At 39.3% G+C, this 18,957-nt stretch overlaps 2 protein-coding genes across 2 annotated transcripts in view; one reads left to right on the top strand and one right to left on the bottom strand.

The window, feature by feature from the left end:
* ranbp3b (RAN binding protein 3b) overlaps nt 1-18,957 on the bottom strand; it is a 325,996-nt gene that overhangs the window by 199,318 nt on the left and 107,721 nt on the right. The window lies entirely within an intron of this gene.
* slc1a6 (solute carrier family 1 member 6) overlaps nt 5,147-18,957 on the top strand; it is a 106,614-nt gene continuing 92,803 nt past the window's right edge. The window contains exon 1 of the mRNA XM_073068590.1: nt 5,147-5,584. The gene's annotated coding sequence lies outside the window, so the exon portion shown is untranslated. The remainder of the gene's footprint in view (nt 5,585-18,957) is intronic.

Genomic DNA, 18,957 nt, shown 5'->3' with positions numbered 1-18,957 from the left:
TGCATTAGGTAGCTTTTGCATAAGCAAATGTGTTAAGTAAAACAGAATCAGACAACGCAGAGTCTGACAAGGGTGAACTATCATGCCTAGAATTGCCTTGTATTACTGAAGCAGATCCCAATATCATATGGATCGCAATAGAAGTGCCTGGTGTAAAACTGAAAATGGAGCTGGATACACCATCAGCTTTATCTATAATTGAAGAGGCTGACTATCACAAACTGTTTTCTAAGATACCATTAGAGAAGACCTCAGTGATGCTAAAGACCTACACAGGTGAAAAAGTGTCCCCTAAGGCAAACTGAAAGTAAATGGGACATATAGAGGCCAAACACAGCATTTAGAACTTTATGTATTGAAAAGTGGAGGGCCAGCATTTTTCAGACATGAATGGTTGAGAAAAATCCAACCAGACTGGCACTCAATCAAAGCGCTCAATGTGGCATCAACAGGCAACTGTAGCCCAAATGGTTGCACTGAACAGGTCACAGCTGCTTAATACTATCAGAAGGTGCTTGAGAAGGGAATAGATAAACAAATCGAAGACTTGTCTGAAAGCTGTTCAGGGCATCAAAATGTTCAAAATGCATCCCCACAGGCACCGTTACACCCCTGGGAGTGGCCATCTTCACCATGACAAAGAGTACATATTTATTTCGCTGGGCCATTCATGGACTCCATGTTTCTGATTGCTGTGGATTCTCATTCAAGGTGGCCGGAGGTTATACCAATGAAGTCAACCACGTCAGCAAAGACTGTCTCCACTCTAAGGATTATCTTCACCAAAAACAGCTTACCAAAACAAATTGTGAGTGACAACGGACCACAATGCATGTCGGAAGAATTCCAACTGTTCATGAAGAAAAATGGCGTCAGACATTCCAAGTCATTTCCTTGCCACCCAGCAATGAATGGGTTAGCTGAAAGGTTTATCCAAACCTTCAAGAAGTCCATTAAAGCAATGGACAAGGAGGTCATTTCTCTACAGCACAAGATGGTCAACTTCCTTTTTGTTTATTGGAACTTTGTTCATGCAATGACAAATCAAACACCCTCAATGCTGTTCATAAACAGGAATCTGAGGTCTTGCATAGACCTCCTGAAACCAGATCTACAGCAGGAAGTGCAGAATAAACAGTTCAACCTGTTGCCAAGTGAAGCAGAAAGAAGCTTCGAGATTGGACAGGAAGTGCTAGTGCGTGATTAGCAAAAAGGCAAGTGAATGTCTGGTAGGATAGCTACAAGAACTGGACCACTGATGTACACAGTGGATGTTGGAGATCAGACATGGACACATCACGTGGACTAGACACTGGATGCTGAACTGAAGAACACACCTGTGTTGATTGCATCCAACAAGATGGACACATTACAGTCACTGGACTTACCTCTCAGTGATGATCATGTCACTGACAGCAATGTGATACAGGAAACTGAGAACATTGTCTTAGGCAAGACACATACCAAAACCGATGTCACTCCACAGTCCAGAGACACAACAAGAGCGTTATCATTGGCAAAACACCTACCAAACCCAATGCCACCGCACAGGTCCAGAGGCCTTACCCTAAAAGAAACAGAGCACCATCCAAACAACTGAACCTTTAGGACTGTGAAGTTAGTTATAGACTGTTATTGTGAAAGCATGTTAATTTGGATTATGGGCTAATGAAAGGGAAATTTGAAGTTTTATACACATACAGCTTCATGTTGCATTAATCTAAAGAGGGAGGAAGTATATTGTATACTATTTCTTTTACAGCAATGACACCCCCCCCCAGCAGTACATGTGCACATTATTCACCTTCTCGCTCGCTGCAACGTGAGTATACCATCTCCCGTGAGCATCCTTTTATTTAATCAATATGTAATTGTGCACAGACACAACACTTCACCTTCTCATCAATAGGGGTTGCCAGCGGCACACTCACTTGAGCATCAACATGTCACATAAAAAGCTGAAACCCATGATGTTAACAGACCTCTGGCGTCCCAATGTGCTGGCATTGTCAAAGCCGCAAGGCAGTTGGCACTTCCTAGCACTTATATAAAAGTGCACATGGTAAAAACACAGACCCAGCATCATCTGTTTCACAGCTGCAGGGTTCCTTGTGTTGAGGGCCTTGCTGAGGTAGAAAAAGGAGGAGGAATGATGCACTGCTGCCTAGCTGAGTGAAGACTATCCGCCATTTTAGCAAGCTCCCTATAGTCCTTCTCGGGTAAATTAGCGAGGGCTATGCAAACTTGATCAGGCATTTGCTGCATGAAGTGTTCTTTGAAAACAAAACAAGGACAGTGATATCCTGGGAGAGACAGCATGCAGTTCATTAGCTCCAAAGGCTTAGCATCAGCGAGACCAGGTAAGGACAGTGTCGGTCTGCTGCGTTCAGACTCCATTAGTCCAGAAGTCTGTAAAAGGTGAGTTTTCAGCGGTCAGTATTTATCATGTTCAGGAGGGTGTTCAAGCAGACTCACCACTCTCGCAGCTGTGGAACTGCTGAGTGTCGCTACCACGTAGTAGAATTTGGTATCATCGGCGGTGATTTCCCACAGAGTGAACTGAGCCTCAGCTTGTACAAACGAAGCGACAGCATTTTGCTCCCAAACCTCCCGCACTTTCGAAGTGACTGCATTGGCCACCATGTTCAATAACTCTGGAATATCCCAAAGCATCACGGTCACCAATGTAGGTTGTCGCAAATAAAATGAAGTGAGGTGTTTTATGTTTAATAAAACCTGTATCACATTTTATTGATCTACAAAACTACACACAAAAGTGTGCTAAAAATCCTTATGTACAACGTCATCATGCCAAACCAGCCTCTTAAAGCAAAACCCCAACTCAATGTCAGTGGTTGTGAATTATCTACATTTCTCCCAATTACTTTACCCTACATTTCCACCTTCCTTTGTTATAGAGTTAAAAAGTAGAGAAAAATGCCTTTTGATCCAGGGACCACATATTCAGCATCAAGCACACATAACATTTGTTGTGACCTGGGAAAAAGTACACACTCAGGACAACAACTACTTTTTCAGGTTTTAATTCCTTTATCTGTTTTAGATGTTTAAGTGCCAGAAGAGGGTCTTAAAACAAAATGAATGACTTTACAATCAGATCCCGCCATTTCAATCTCCGTTTAACCTTCGATCCACACACTGGTGGCTCGGCCAATTGCATATGCAGTATAAAAAAACACAGAAAATCGCACAAAACTGATACAGTACTAATACGGTAGTGGCAATTCTACTTGGTCGGTGAGGAACTTTGCAAGCCATGCTACCCAGCGTCGAGTTCTTTACTCGTGAAAATCTTTCCTCACATGCCTAGCACCTCTGGGGGAACTTGATTCCAAAGCCCCACCATCTCCTGCAGCAGAAAACAAAATGGTCTCCCCGCTATCCTGCATGTGCGTAATGACGTCACCATCTCCACTTAAAGGCACAGACGCCTATTCTAGCATTACCTGGATGAATGCCTAAGTACACTTTTAACGATACTGAATAAGATTCGACGGTCACCCAGTTACACATTAATCATAGAACATAGTACAGCACAGGAAGAGACCCCACAACCCACAATGTTGTGCCGAGCCTATGAAATTTGTAATCAAAAGGCCATCTAAACTACTACATTTCCCTCACATTCCAGTGCCTGTCTAAACATCTCTTAAAAGTCCCTACTGTATCTGCCTCCACCACTGCCCCAAGTAGCATATTTCAGGCACTCACCACTCCTTGTGTAAAAGGCCTGCCCCTTACATCTCTTTTGAACTTGCTCTCTCTCACCTTAAATGCATACCCTCTGGTATTAAACATTTCAATGCTGGGAAATCCCAGTTCGTTTGCTCATTAACTACCCCCAAGTTTATTTCCTGTTAACTAACCCCAGAATCAATGGATGCTGCCCGACCTGCCGAGTTCATCCAGCTTTTGTACGTGTTGAATCACCTAAGTACTATGGGCAATTGAGAGCAGCCAGTTAACCTGCCAACCTGCACATCTTCATCACAATTGACGCACCCAGAGAAAACCATGTGAACTGCACACAGGTGGCACTGGAAATCAGGTCTGAGCTCAGGTAACACACACACAATGCCGGAGGAACTCAGCAGGCCAGGAAGCACCCATGGAAAAGAGTAAACAGTCAATGTTTTGGGCCGAGACCCTTCATCGGCACTGGAAAGGACCCCTTCCCTTTCCAGTCCTGATGAAGGCTCTCAACGCGAAACATCAACAGTTGGTCTGCTGAGTTCCTCCAGCACTTCGTGTGTGTGTTGCTTTGGATTTCCAGCATCTGCAGATTTTTTTGTGCTTCTGAACTTGGTTTGCTGCGACTGTGAGATGGCAGCTCTACTTGTGCACATTGATTATAGCTGGAGGCAGCTGAAGCTTTAGAAATCAGGAGGATAGGGGGTCTTGTGTGGAATAAATTAATAAACCAAAGGTATCATTTGAAGTGCAGGTCAACAAGTGTAAAAACTGAGATCATCATATCTGTGGAATTCATAAAGACACAGTTTATAAAATCTAACAAGACTAAGAGGAGCAAGATACAAATAACTCTGCCACTTTTACCGTCTCCTGGCCAGGATTTATCCATTTCTCATTGCCACTTTTTTCTAAAACTGTCCCAAATATATCCCTGAAAGCTAAAGCCAGGTCTTTGAGTACTTGGAAGTGACCTCCTGCTGCTCAACATTTTGCCTCCTCCTAACCATGAACAAAGTGTTTTTTCTTGCTACTCTATGAATCTGAATGAAATCCTGGGAATTATTAATTTCTTGTTCCTGTTGCTACTAAGCTGGAGATGATTAAATACCTGTTTTGAGCCTTTCCCAGAATAACTACAGCCTTATTAAAATTACGGTTTTTATATCTATATGTTGCTTCTAAATAGCAGTATTGTTCAAATGCCCATTTTACGTTTGAATCTTGAATGTTCCCATGTTTTTTACTTCAGTGTTAAAATTTATTTAAATAGAGATTTAGTATCAAGGCTTTGAATGGAGGGAAGTATACACTTGTTTCATAAATAGAAGCTCACAGTAACATTTTGTTTGCTTCACACTGGCATTCTGTCTTCATTATCACCAGCTCTTTGAGGTAGCTCCAACGCTGAGAGCGAGAGAGGGGGATAACGAGCACTGTTGCAGTTGTTAATTCCAGTACTTGCTGATTGGCTGCTGATAAGCATCAACTGCTAATGGCCTTCCGACTTCACAGAAAGGCTTGGCTCTGTTTTTTCGGAACTTATCATGCATATTGAATGTCATCAGTGGAACCATTCTGAGATAGAGTGAGAGCGAAAGGGGAGGACAGAGAGACTGCATTCCTGTACTTTTTCCCCTGCTGTTGCAGAACTGTAAGAGTGGTTTCCTAACGTAATTAACAGGCAGCAGATGACAGAACGGTTTGAAGCCAGTCTGAAAAGATTCCCAAACTAGCTTAATTTCTCTCTGTGTTGTTAGCACTCAAGCTGAAAACCTCAACATCAAAGATCAACCATTGAACGCTCAGCTAATGCAACAGTTGTGTACCGTTCATTATTAGAAAAAGAGCCAATAGCAAAGTGATTGCTCATGTAAGTAGTACTAAAATTCATTGGAATTGTAAGACTGATTTCTCTTGTTCTGAATAGTAACATTTAACTAAATATATGTTGGATAAGAACTTAGTGATTCCATATGATGTAATGTTCATGCAATCACAGGAATATTACACATTATGGCATTCATTTCATGGTTTAAACATTATTACCTCTGTTAAGTGTATGATTTTCAGTATAGTATTGATTGTTATGTTTGGCGAAGAGGCTTATGTACAACATTGTCTTGATTATGGTCGTGTTTAGGAGGGATAGATAATGCATTTTGGAGAGTCTGAGATACTTTGGAAGTTCAGAAACCAACTCAATGTGTAACATGGACATTGAAATCTAAGAGCAACTACCTACAGCTCATGATGTTTCAGAGGCACAGAATTATACAAGTCATCAAATATAACAAAAGGCTAAGATGAGCACTTTAACAAATCAGGTACAGACTGGGCCACTTGACCCCAAAGCCAAAGATGATGAAATCATAACAGTAGTCATAAAAACTCAGACAGCTACAAAGTGTGGATCATCACATCAACCATCTTTTAAACTGTAATCTGACAATTGTACACTATCTGTCAAGTTAACTGGGAAATATAATACAGGAATATGTAAGAGGACTGAGATATAACTTATTGAGTCTAACATTGATTAAAGGCACAGTTACCCAGGTCTGAGAAAGACAGAGACATACTCTGATATCCTAGCTCAAATCTTGAGCAATGAAGCTCAGAAAATAATCTCCAAGGCTATAAGGAACATTTCATGAAATCTAAGTGACTTGAGGGCGGGGTTGTCATAAATGTAAGAAAAGCAAACCATGTTTCTAATATCAAATCTATGTCAAACATCACAAAACACATGTCAAATGAAAGAGATTTTTATACTGTGAAAATAAATCTAATGTGGATTTAGCAGTATAGGTTACCAAATCAAAGAGGGACTCAGAGTTGCATGTTATAAGATCTGAAGCACTGGAAGATTTAGGAACAGAAATATAACACTTCAACGGTAAATCCAAATAGACAAAGTATACAAGGTTGACTCTTTAACACAAATGAATGGCAGCAGCCGCCAAGTCTCAGTAAAGATGGAAAGGCCCCAGTTAGCAAATCTAGAGGAGACTGAAAGTAACGCTTGTTAAGCCTATGATACTCTGAAAGATGTAGATTTGCAGTTGCGATGCAGACTGTTTATTTATGTTATTCCACTGAAAATTCAACAAGCCTAATAAATTATTGGTTAAACTGCAATTAGAAGACCGAACATATTTTCAGCACCCTAGTTTAGGAGAATTATCAAGGCCACAAAGTGAAATATTGAAGATTTTTAAAATTTAGTATTTTACTTATGAGAAGAGACTAACAAAAGTGGGACATTTGAATGAAAATAGAAATTCTATGACTGAAACGATTAAATTGAGAATATATTCACAGACGGCTCATATTGCAAGTTGGAAGTTTTAAGGTACTGTAATTTAATCAAATGGTTTCGAATGGTAACAGATTCAAGGGGTAAATACAGTAAAACTATTTCTTCCAGTAATCAATACCAAAGAAGAAAAGAGAATATTTGTAAGAATAATCCCAGAGAAGGTTTTCATGCTAAAAATTAGGGTCATTTGTAATTTATTCACACAAAGTGCTTTAAATGAGTGGTTAATTGAACAATCTACTCATACTCAAGTTGTGAGTGTGGCAGGACTATGGAGTTCTGTCGATTGATCGGACCAACAGTTTATCTCAATGAAATTAAAGGAATGAGAAGGAAATGAGAAATAATGGAGAAAGAAATAAGGGTCGTATTAAAAAAAGAAAGAGATTAAAAAGGAGCAAAAAGACTAGATTATTTGATGGAAAAAGGAGAAAGAAGGGGAAATTATGAAAAGCAGATCAAACTTTTTACATTGTATGTACTTTTATGAGCAATTTACTACCTGCAATTGTAAGACTAGAATTATAATTTTTTACTTTCTTAACCACCCCACCCCACAAGCAGGGTGGCATTTCTGGAACATAAATCTAGTCATTAAAGCAGTTCTTACCACCATTAATCTTTAGTGCTAACTTTCTGTGGAGAGTTGAGTCTATTTTAACAGTGCAAATGCAACAACTTCTTGAAAAATATCAAGAGTTGAGAGCAAACTGTGGTTTTATAGAACTGTTGATGGAGTGATGCATATTGACTTGCAAGTTGTCCAAAGTTGCAACTTGCAGTGTACCTCTTCCTTTCACATTTTGGTTTGTACAATAAAGTGCGTACATTTAAATCACTGCCACCTCAGTAATGAATTCTGGGTCATTGTTTGGGTTTCAATTGGACAGGCCAGGAAAACATACATCAAAATTTCTTTTATACGATCAATGGAAAAAGTAATGGAGAACTAATAGATAAATTTCTAATCCATACTGGTAGAATTGTAGCATTACAGTAACAAATGAAAAGTTCCATTAAATGCTTTAGACAAACCATTACAGTTTTACTGAACAGTAACCATGATTTAATTTAAATATAATAATACATTTCAAGGAAACTTAATGTAATTTCATATCATCATGTTAGGATTCATTTACCTGCTCTCTTCACCTAATTTGATCAAAAAGATAGATACAACCCAATATAAATGCCTTAGGAGCTGTATGTAGAGTTGCCATTCAGTGGGAAGTGAACACAGTATGATTTGTTTGGAAGTGGCTCATAGGATCATTTTCAAAAGGCAGAAAGAGGACTTGAGATTAATGTGAATTATGAAGGTAACATACCACGTACACACATACTGTAGTGAGGGCCTAGGGAATGCAAAGGGAGCATTGAGAAGTCTATGCTTTACAAAAACTAGATATGCCTATTTTTGCGTAATTGTTCAAAACTAGCTTCCAAACTCTTAGCTTCATTTGCAAATATAAGGAATCTTTCTTTAATGGCAATCTTGCTCGTGGTGACAGTGGCTGATACATTTGGCTTCAAGAAGATGCCTCTCTTATATTTTAATCATCTTTTTGACCTTTGTCACTTGTTCTTTGTATTAATACTACTCAATAGAACGTTTTCATATTTGTCACATTTGTCCTCATGTGAGCTTCTTTTGTGTTACCTTCTAACTGATTTATTAAGAGTTTTACTGATAAGTCTGATAATTAATTTGAAAACAAAAATAGTATTATTACATTTATAATTGATAATTCAAAGGTAAAGACACCAGAATATAATGACAACTTTACCAGTTGTCTGGCCATGTACTTGACTTTAGTAAAATTATCTAACAAGCCCTAAACATTAAAGAAGATGATTTTAAGGGACTGCTGAATGAAGAGAACCCTGGAAAAATTATTATTCACGCGGCTGTAGACAGGTGACTGTTAACATTGTCCAAAGAGTTGGGTCTAAATGACGACGAAGTTGCGGAGGAAAGGTTACCCATTTTTCTATAATAATTAACTTCTTCAGTCATACGTAAGCTACATTGTTTCGATGATCCTATTAAATTTTCACTACTATTCTACCAAAATACTTGGACAACTTTGAAACTGTTTAATACATAAAATGCACATTCTTCCTTTGCAAGATGCAAACTCAAACTGCTCTTTACAACTGAAACAGTTGTTACAAGAAGATATTTAAAGGAGATTTCAAAGAAAATCATCCTAATGCAACTCAGCTGCATATTATATTTTCAAGTAGTCACACATGGAATGAGCAGTAAAATGCCACTTCTTACACTCTTTAAACTTGCAATATCCGAGGACAAAAATAATTAGCTTGGTAAATTAAAACAGAAATACTAGAACTGCTCTGCAGCCCAAACAGTCTCATTGAGACAGAAAATGGATCAATATAACACACAAAATGCTGGAGGAACTCAGTAGGTCAGGCAGCATCTATGGAAAAGAATAGAGTTGATATTTCGGGCTGTGACCCTTCATCGGGACATTAACTGGATGAAGTCCTGATGAAGGGTCTCAGTCTGAAATGTCAACTGTCTACTCTTTTCCACAGATGCTGCCTGACCTGCTGAATTCCTCCAGTATTTTGTGTTACTCTGGACTTCCAGCACCCACAGAATCTTCTTGTGAAGATGGATCAACGGCCTTCCGTCAGAAAAGTTAGAAATAAAACATTTCAGTTTGCAGAGAAAGTGGGATGGATGGAAAATAAATGGGAAAGTCCGTGATTATAGCTGGAGAACGTAAGAGACTGAATGACATGGCTGGCCATGATGTCATCCGAAAGATGATGGCAGATGAGCTTCTGCAGCTGATGAATGAAGTAAGGAATAGCAGAAGCAGAAGATGCTGAATGTTATGAATGTGATACACGTGACTGGGATGGCCGCTTATCGGAAACTGTACAATTCAATTTTGACTCTGAGATCCTAAATCAGATGCACATTTGGAAAACACACCAGGTTTATAATGAACTCACATCTATTTGAACTAATACAGACCATACACAAAGTGTATGCTCCCATCTCATTGCTATAGTATGAACAGTGTTATTACTGCCAGGAGGGATGTCCACTGATCCACTAGCTGCTGTTAAATCTACCTGACTGATTGAAACTATGCCTAAACTATCTAAGGAAGAGGTACATTGGATCATCAAATGAGATAAGACCCCTTCCACGTGCTTTGTACATTTCATGCATGAGTAAGGTGAGCACAGGTGAGAGCAAAAACCTTGTTAGTCAGTCAAATCTCTGGACACTTTGAAATGGGGAACTGAGGTGGGAGATCCATTATTACAGAACCCCAGAAACTCTGATAGTTAACTGGTGTATCTACGGTCACTGTCAGAAGCAAGGTGCCAAAAACATTCAAGCAGTGAAATCGTAAGTTCAATAACCTTGTGTATATGGCCCAGGGTAGTGATGATGTTGTTAAACTATTCCTATCAAAGCTCGGTTTCTAAGAGCCGGTGAATGGGATTCGTATAGATAGATATATGGTGGTCACGATGGACAAATGGATTGATGGACCCATTTCTGTTCAATATGACTCAATGATTGTTTCTGCTTCATAGTAACGGGCAGTATATTGAAGTGGAATTTAGTGACAATAATTCCAATCGATGTCATAGGAAGGTGTTTGGATTCTCCTTTAGCGCTACATAATTGCTTAGGATTATAAACACAAGACAATCTGTAGATGCTGGAAATCCAGAGCAACACATACAAAATGCTGGAGGAACTCAGCAGGTCAAGCAGCATCTGTGGAAAAGAGTAAAGAGTTGATGTTTTGGGCCAAGACCCTTCTTCAGGGCTGATAAGGAAGGGGGGAGATGCCTGAATACAAAGGTGGGGGGGAGGGGAAAGAAGCTAGCTGTAAGGTCATAGGTGAAGACAGGTGCGTGGGAAAGGTCGAGGGCTGGAGAAGAAAGGATCTGATAGGAGAGGAGAGTGGACAATAGGATAAAGGGAAGGAGGAGGGGATACAGGAAGTAATAGGCAGGTGAGAAGAAATAAAAAGTCAGACTGGGGAATAAATGGGATTAATGTTACTCATCACTTACCAGCTTAAACCTAAATGTGGTTTTTAATGACACCAAAGAAGCTTGAAAAAGGGAAAGTAATAATGATATAGTTATGGATACCCTTCATATCTAGCTTTCAGCAAATATAGTACAAAATAGAGGCTTAATCTATATTGTGCTGAGTTAGAAATCAGATGAAAAGGTCTGTAGCTACCTACCCATGAGCTGGGGTTGACTTACCATTCCACACTTTATACACCTCATAGTGTCATGTAGTTATTAACCCACGATTCCTTCTCTTCCCAACCTTCCTCCTGAAAGATTTCAGTGGAGTCACAATAAAATATGGGGGCCCTCTGGGTGCTGATTCATGAGAGACACCAATCCCATTCAGTATTACATGCTGATTTTCACATCCGACTTGCATTGCCCAAAAGCATGTCATTGCCAATGGAACAGGCAGTAATTCGGGCTGTGTCTTTGAGAAGAAAAGCAAATACTCCAGCTCAAACATACTGTATTTACTTTGTTTCCTTTTTCACAGATGCTGCTTGACCTGCTGAGTATTCCCAGCACATTCTGTTTTGTTTCATCTTTAATATATATGTGCCTTATTTTACATTTGGATTGCCGTGCAAGTTTTCTTGCAGGTAACATGGAGTGAATCGTTGCCCAAGGAACAGTGAATTGCCTTGTCCTTCTGCTCATTAAACTTACAAATCAATGAGCTTCTATTCTGTTAACATGGCTATAAAGAGCCTTCTGTCACGCCCTCCTCGCTTACAGAGGAAATCCAAAGCTGTCTGAAACTAATCCTCAGTCTTGACTGCTGATGTCAGGGGTTAATGCCATTTTCGTTTTAAAGAAGGGTACTTCCTGCACTTTGGCATTGGTGCAGATGGACAGAAAACACTCATGACGCAATTGAGGAGTAAAGTATCATAAAATATAATTAACGGCTTATCTTATCATTGCTGTTCACGAGACCTTGGCTGCAGACCTCAAATAATCAGGATCCATAATGGCTCCTCCCTCCCCATCATTGTCAACATGGGTGCTCTCTAGGGTTTGTACTGAGCCTATTGTTGTATACTCTGGTCACACATGACTGCACAGCTGAACACCCGCATGACAGTGGTGAGGTTCATCACCAACAACACTGGGACAGCCTACAGAGAGGAGGTGGAAGAGCTCAAGGCCTGGTGCCAGGCAAATAACCTCTTCCTCAAAGTCAACCTGACAAAGGAGATAATGATCAACATCAGGAAAACTCTCACCACTCACACCCCTCTTTACATTGGCAGCACAGAGTAGTAGAAACTTTGAGCCAATCAGCCCCAGGCTGATCAACACCTCCAGCCACTATTTTATCATTTCTTGTCAGTCACCTTATCTACATCCTAGCATCACCTTATGGACATACAGTCAATCCAAGCCCGGTTGTGCCCATCTCGCACGACCTCTCATGGTCTCCGAATTCTTTCTAAATAATCAGAAAAGCTCACCAACACCTCTACTTGCTGAGGATGGTGATGAAAGTTGGACTATGCACATCAATACACACATTATTCTACAGGTTTGCAGTAGAGAGTATCCTAACAAGCTCCATCACTGCATGGTATGGAAACTGCTCTGTGGTGGACAGGAAGCCTCTACAGCGGGTAATCAAAATTGCCCAATGCGTCACCAGCAACAGCCTACCCACCATCCAGGATATATGTACACAAAAATACCGGAAAAGGGGCAGTAACATCATGAAGGATCTCACTCACCCTGCTCTTGGACTGGTTGCCCCATTCTCATCAGGGAGAAAGCTACACAGTGTTCACACCAGGACCACCAGTCTCAATAGCAGTTACATTAAATTATCTTGAATCTTGAATTAGTGACAGCACTTCAATGGCCATGAAATGCCTTCTCTGGGATATGTGTACATTCAAACTCTTGCTTTCAAATGGCGATTACAAAGAGCACACACAAGGATTAGAACAGGATTAGAATACCTGTTGTATTTGATTCAGGTATGACCATAAGAGTAAGGATTTATGTACATCACAAGCCATCAGAAATGTGACAATATCAATGGAGGGGGCGCGGATGGGTGATGCAGTGAGCAGGGGACAGAAATCTGCAACAATAGTATAGGTTGGTATATTTTCTTATTCACCCACTATGTGTGTGTATGTACCTTGCCATAACAAGAGAATCAACATCATGGTAAAGTTTACTGATGGGGAAATATTGATGCAGCTATTCCTGAGGTTAGACCTGGTAAAGGAATAGTGACCAATCCACCCAAATAGAAAAGAGAAATTCAAAAGGAGAAAGGTAGGTTTGGTTAATCTACACTTTTTACAGAGTTGTGATTATTTAGATGTCAATATATGATTCCACTTTTTAAAATTTTTAAAATTTTATTTTTTAATTTAAGTAATTTATTTTGTAATAGCTTTTATAAATTTCTACATGTCAATGAAAATCACAACCACACAAAATTTTTTTGGCAATTCTCATGACTGGCTCAGCCAGAGGTGAGTGAATAGGGCTTAGTGCAAACTCACTATGGGAGTTCAGAATCTGCACAGCTTCTCTAGGGAAGACCTTCTCTCTAGGGCATTCAGACAAAGTAAGTTCTAATGCAGGGTCTCGGACCTGAAGCATTAACTGTTTCTCTTTCCACAGATGCTACCTGACCTTTCCAGAATCTACATTATTTCACATTTCAGCACCTCCAGTTTTTTTTTAATTTCCAAGGTAGGTTCAGGATTAGTAAGTAGGGAAGTGGCAAATTCTGGTAGCTGATTGCTTCCAGGAAATTCTGGGCCATCATTTGAAATTGTTATGGAAATAAATAAATTGAACCTTAATTATATCATAAAGTCCTCCGCAAGTTCTAGAATCAGGGAGTAATATTTAAATTTAGGAGGAAAATGCATGCAAGTTACTGGATACACTGAACGAATTACATGATAAACGATTGTGGAGTGTATAGTATAGGCAGGACAAATTTAATCTACTCTCAATCATCAACAAACTGTTGGAGGCTATAATTAACAGTGCCATCAAGTGATGCCTAATCACCAAAAATATACTCGATACTCTGAGTCTCAACATGATCACTCAGATAACAGTATGTGGTATCAAAAGGTTTTTCAAAAACTGAAGGCAATGGGCATTAAGAAGACACTGCAATGGCAAGAATTCTACCACTCGCTAAGGAAGATGATCATGATTGTTGGAGGTTGATCACCCTGTTCCCTGGATATCCCTGCAGCAGTTCAACAGAACCAAATTCTAACACTTGCTAAGGAAGATGATCGTGATTGTTGGAGGTTGATCACCCTAATCCCAGGATATCACTGCAGGGATTTAATAGAACAGTCTCTAAATTCCAACCATCATCACTGCTTCATCAATTCTTTGCACCATAAACTCAAGGTATGATTCTACAATGTTCATTTCACATGCACCTCTTCGGAAATGGATGCAGAAAGATTTAGGCAGCATTCAGGCCTGAACTGGCAAGAAGCTTGTCCGAAAAGAAAGAGGATCTCCAACCAGAAAAATAAAACACCTATCCCTGACATTCACTGGCATTATATCACTAGACAGACCTCCACTATCAAGGTTCTCGGAGTCTCCATTAACAGAACCTCTACTGGATCAGCCACTTAAATAACTTGCCCATAACAACAGATTAGAGGGTGGGGATTCTGCAGTAAGTAATTCAGCTGCCATCCCAAAGCCGTTGCACCATCTATAATATGTAAGTCAGAGTTACTGTCTGATGAAATACTCTCTACTTGCCTGGATGAGTACTGTTCAAGTAATTCTCAATAAGCTCAATACTATCCAAAGCAAAGAATCTGCTTCATTGGCACACTATGCATCACCCTTTTCATTAATTGTCACATCACTAATGCAGAGTAGCTGTAGTGTGTAACATCTTCGAAATGCAGAGCAATTATTTGCCTAGGCTATTTCAACAGTGTATCCCAAATGTGTAATCTCTCCTTCCAAAAACGACAAGTGAAGCAGGTACATGGAAGCATCACTTCTTGCTGGTTCACTTCTATGTTGTGCAGTATCTTGACTTGGAAATATGTCACCATCACTCTATTATCTCTTGGTCTAACTCTTTGAACTACATCCCCAAGAGCACTATGGAAGCACCTTCATCCGCAGTGGTTCATGGAGGCTCACCACCATTTTCCCAAGGGAACCTGGGGTGGAACGATGCCTTGCCAATAATACTCAGATCCTAATAAATAAATTAATTAAATAATGTTCCTAAAATCAGTTAAGAGTATGTATCAGATGTGATTTTGTTGACTTCAATCATTGCACAATTACACTGAAGTTGATTATGATTTATATGATACACTTAAGGAAATCAAATAGAATGAGTAATATCAAAAATATTTTCATGGTCCAGCATTTGTTGCCTCTCTCTACCATCTCCCTTTTATTTCAGAGTGAGTCCTGTAACTGCTCCACTCTTGAAATACCATTTAAACACGCAGATAATTTCTAGAGATTTTGACAGCCATGAATTGACTTTCCTTTTGAAGATAAGATGAAAGCAGATTAAAGACAGTTTGAGGATAATTTGCTATGATCTGCTTGCCTTCTTGGCATTCATGCAATTTCACTGGGTGGTACAGGAGAAAGGTTTCTTATCCAGAAGGTTCATTTTCCATTCCTGTTACGTGGATGGATTTCGGTGTATGGCAAGCAGATCCTGACACTGCAGAGTGCCAAGTACGATGCCCACAACACTGCAGCTTCAAATGTATTTTTAAGCAAAGAAGCTTCAAAGGTATCTGATATTTTTTAATATAGTTGAGTGTATTTCTGAGCTGAACTGTTAACAGCAAACAATGAGCAAAGGGATAGAAACTTCTATGGAAGGATGGGGCAGCAAGGTAGTGCAATGGTTAGTGTAACACTATCACAACACCAGCGACCCAGTTCAATTCCAGTGCTGTTTGTACGTTCTCTCTGTGACTGTGTGGTTTTCCCTTGAGTGTTTTGCTTTCCTCCCACACTCCAAAGACATGTGGGTTAGTAGGTTAATTGGTCACATGGGTATAATTGATATGCTTGTTAGGCCAGAAGGGCCTGATATTGTGCTGTATTTCTAAATAAGTAAAAGGTACAAGGCTTTGAAAAGTAACTTTCTCAAAAAGAATTTGTTAGGAGTGATATCACATTCAAACATAAAAAGAATGCATGAATTGCGCAAACTTTAGCGCAATCTACACACAACTTTAGAATGCATATAGCCTGCCTATATCACAAATGTATATGAAAATGAAAAGGCATTAATTATATATAATGACATTATGTCAGTCATATACAGTGGATAAGATTTATTTTGCTGGTGTTATTTAAATTGTGGTGGGACAAGCCATCTATTTGCCAGTTATATGTTCTGCTAAGTTTCAATTTTTCTAATGTCATTAATATGATCCTTTTCCTGAGCTCCAAATTTCTGTAAGTAAAGGATTGCAAATTGTTTTTTCATAAGGAACCCAAGCCCTACTGCAGCTTCGAGTTGCTATTATATTTTCTCTGATCCTGTACCATTAATTCACGGACAGTGAAATCCCATCCATTCCATAAATCCTGGTTCTCTTTTAATAATCTTCCAAACTTTTTCCCAAGACAAAACTGTTGAATAAGTTGAAGCTCTGGAAGCCCCCATGCTGTTAAAAAAAGATTTTGTTATCTGCTTATGCATCAACAATATGCAGATAAATACTATCGTCCTGATGCTCTGAGTGGATCTGTGTGTGTACATTAGAGCGGTTCTGGTTATGACACTATAGGAAGAACATGGAGGCTTTGGAGAGGGTGCAGAAGAGGTTTTCCAGAATGTTGCCTGGATTTTATTGGCTGTAGGGAGAGTTCAGACAAACCTGGATTGCTTTCCCTACAGCATCAGAGGTTCAGGGGTCAATTGATTGAAGTACATACAATTACGTGAGATAGAGTAGATATTCAGAGATTCACCCCCCCCCCCCCCCCAACCCTGGTGGAACTGTCAAATACTCAAGGTCCTAGGTTTAAGGTGGAAGATAGAAAGATTAAGGGAGAGATGCAAAGCAAGTTTTGTTTTTACTTTGAGAGCAATAGGTGCCTGGAATACATTAACAAAGGAGGTGGTAGAAACAGATATAATGCCACTGTTTAAGAGACGTTCAGACAAACACATGAACAGGCAACCGACAGAGGGATGGGAACCATAGGAACTAGTTTAGATTATCATCATGGCTGGCACAGTCTTTGTGGGCCAAAGGGATTATTCCTGTGCTGTAGCATTTCATCGTGCTAATGCTGAAGTCAGTAACTTATTGGTTATAAATATCCAAGATTATATTTTTCACAAATATTAATAGCAATAAAAAGGTTGAAACTTTGCAATTATGGAAAAGCTAATCAATATATGATTTGGATGTTTTACTACAAAGAAATGAAGAGTTGCCTCTATTATTTTCCTGTGTATCAGAATAATTAACAGGGATTATGCTGCAATTGTATCGATTTCCTTAATAAAAAAAATTTAATTTCAGTGTTATGGTTGGCATTGTTCAGAAAATTTTCAACCGTATATATGTCCTGCTAGTACAGTACATGCATTATTGGCTTTCATTATAAATTTTAATACTCAATAAAATTTCCAGCATTCTTATTGCTCAGTTTGTGCATTTAAACTGTGTAAGATTTCACACTCATTGTGAGATAAAATAGAGATATAAAAGGAATGCATTTTCATTTTGTTTGTTGAAATCATGACATCACTGTATTTTCTTTCTCTATAATAATTGCAAAGAAACTATTTCCTTTTATTTGTTTATTGAAGGGTGCAGGAGTCCATAATTTACAGGTATGAAGTATTTTTGAAGAAATATACTTGAATAATGTTGGTACTATGGTGACATGTATGGAATTGCATACATTTTTAAAGATTCTTTTAAAGATTAGCTTTATTTGTCGTGTGTGCATCAAAACATTGAAACACACAGTGAAATGCGTCATTTGTGTCAAATCTAGTCAGCGTGGACTCCGCTGGGGGCAGCCTGTAAGTGTCACCACGTTACCAGCGCCAGCATAGCATGCGTACAACTCACTCACGCTAACCCTAACCGAGCGTATCTGGAATGTGGGAGGAAATCAGAAGAACTGCACATGATCATAGGGAAAACATACAAGCTGCTTACAGTAAAGCGATTACACTCCAATGGCAGAGGAAGCTGTTTGTACCACACATAAAATGCTGGAGAAACTCAGCAAGCCAAGCAGCAACTGTGGAGGGGAACAAACAGTCGACATTTCAGGCCAAAATCCTTCATTTGGAAGCAAACTATCAATGTTTTGGGCCTAGACCCTTCATCAAGATGTTGGCAAAACAGGCATTCTATTACAAGAAGAGACTATAATGGACAAAGGGGAACTTCAAAAGCTTCTTGAAAAAGTGAAAAGCCCTCAGCAATTCATGAGGATACCTAGCCAATGACTGTTGAAAATGGAGATGCAACATTTGAGATGATACCAATAATATCAAGTCTCTTCATTGTGAGGACACAGCAGTTCTGCATAGACAGTGGAACAAACTACCTGCATAGTTGAAATTAAACATTTCCTGTCTCATATATGGCAGAAACTTGGTCTCATCATTCACCCCAAAACTGTCAGAACTGGAAGTCATCCTCAATCCCAAGGAAAAAGATATCTATGAACAAGATGAATAACAAATATTCCAGAATTATCATTCAGTTATTCAGTTTACAGTGCATTGATAAATTTAAGAATAACTCAATCAGTAAGTTGGGTAGGCTCTAAAAATTTGGTAGGTAATCACTTTTGGTTCTTTGAGTGATGAAACC

Source organism: Hemitrygon akajei, chromosome 16, assembly GCF_048418815.1.
Source record: "Hemitrygon akajei chromosome 16, sHemAka1.3, whole genome shotgun sequence".
Taxonomy (NCBI): Eukaryota; Metazoa; Chordata; class Chondrichthyes; order Myliobatiformes; family Dasyatidae; genus Hemitrygon; species Hemitrygon akajei.
The sequence above is the reverse complement of the archived record's forward strand: the minus strand, read 5'-3'. Positions and strand labels throughout refer to the sequence as shown.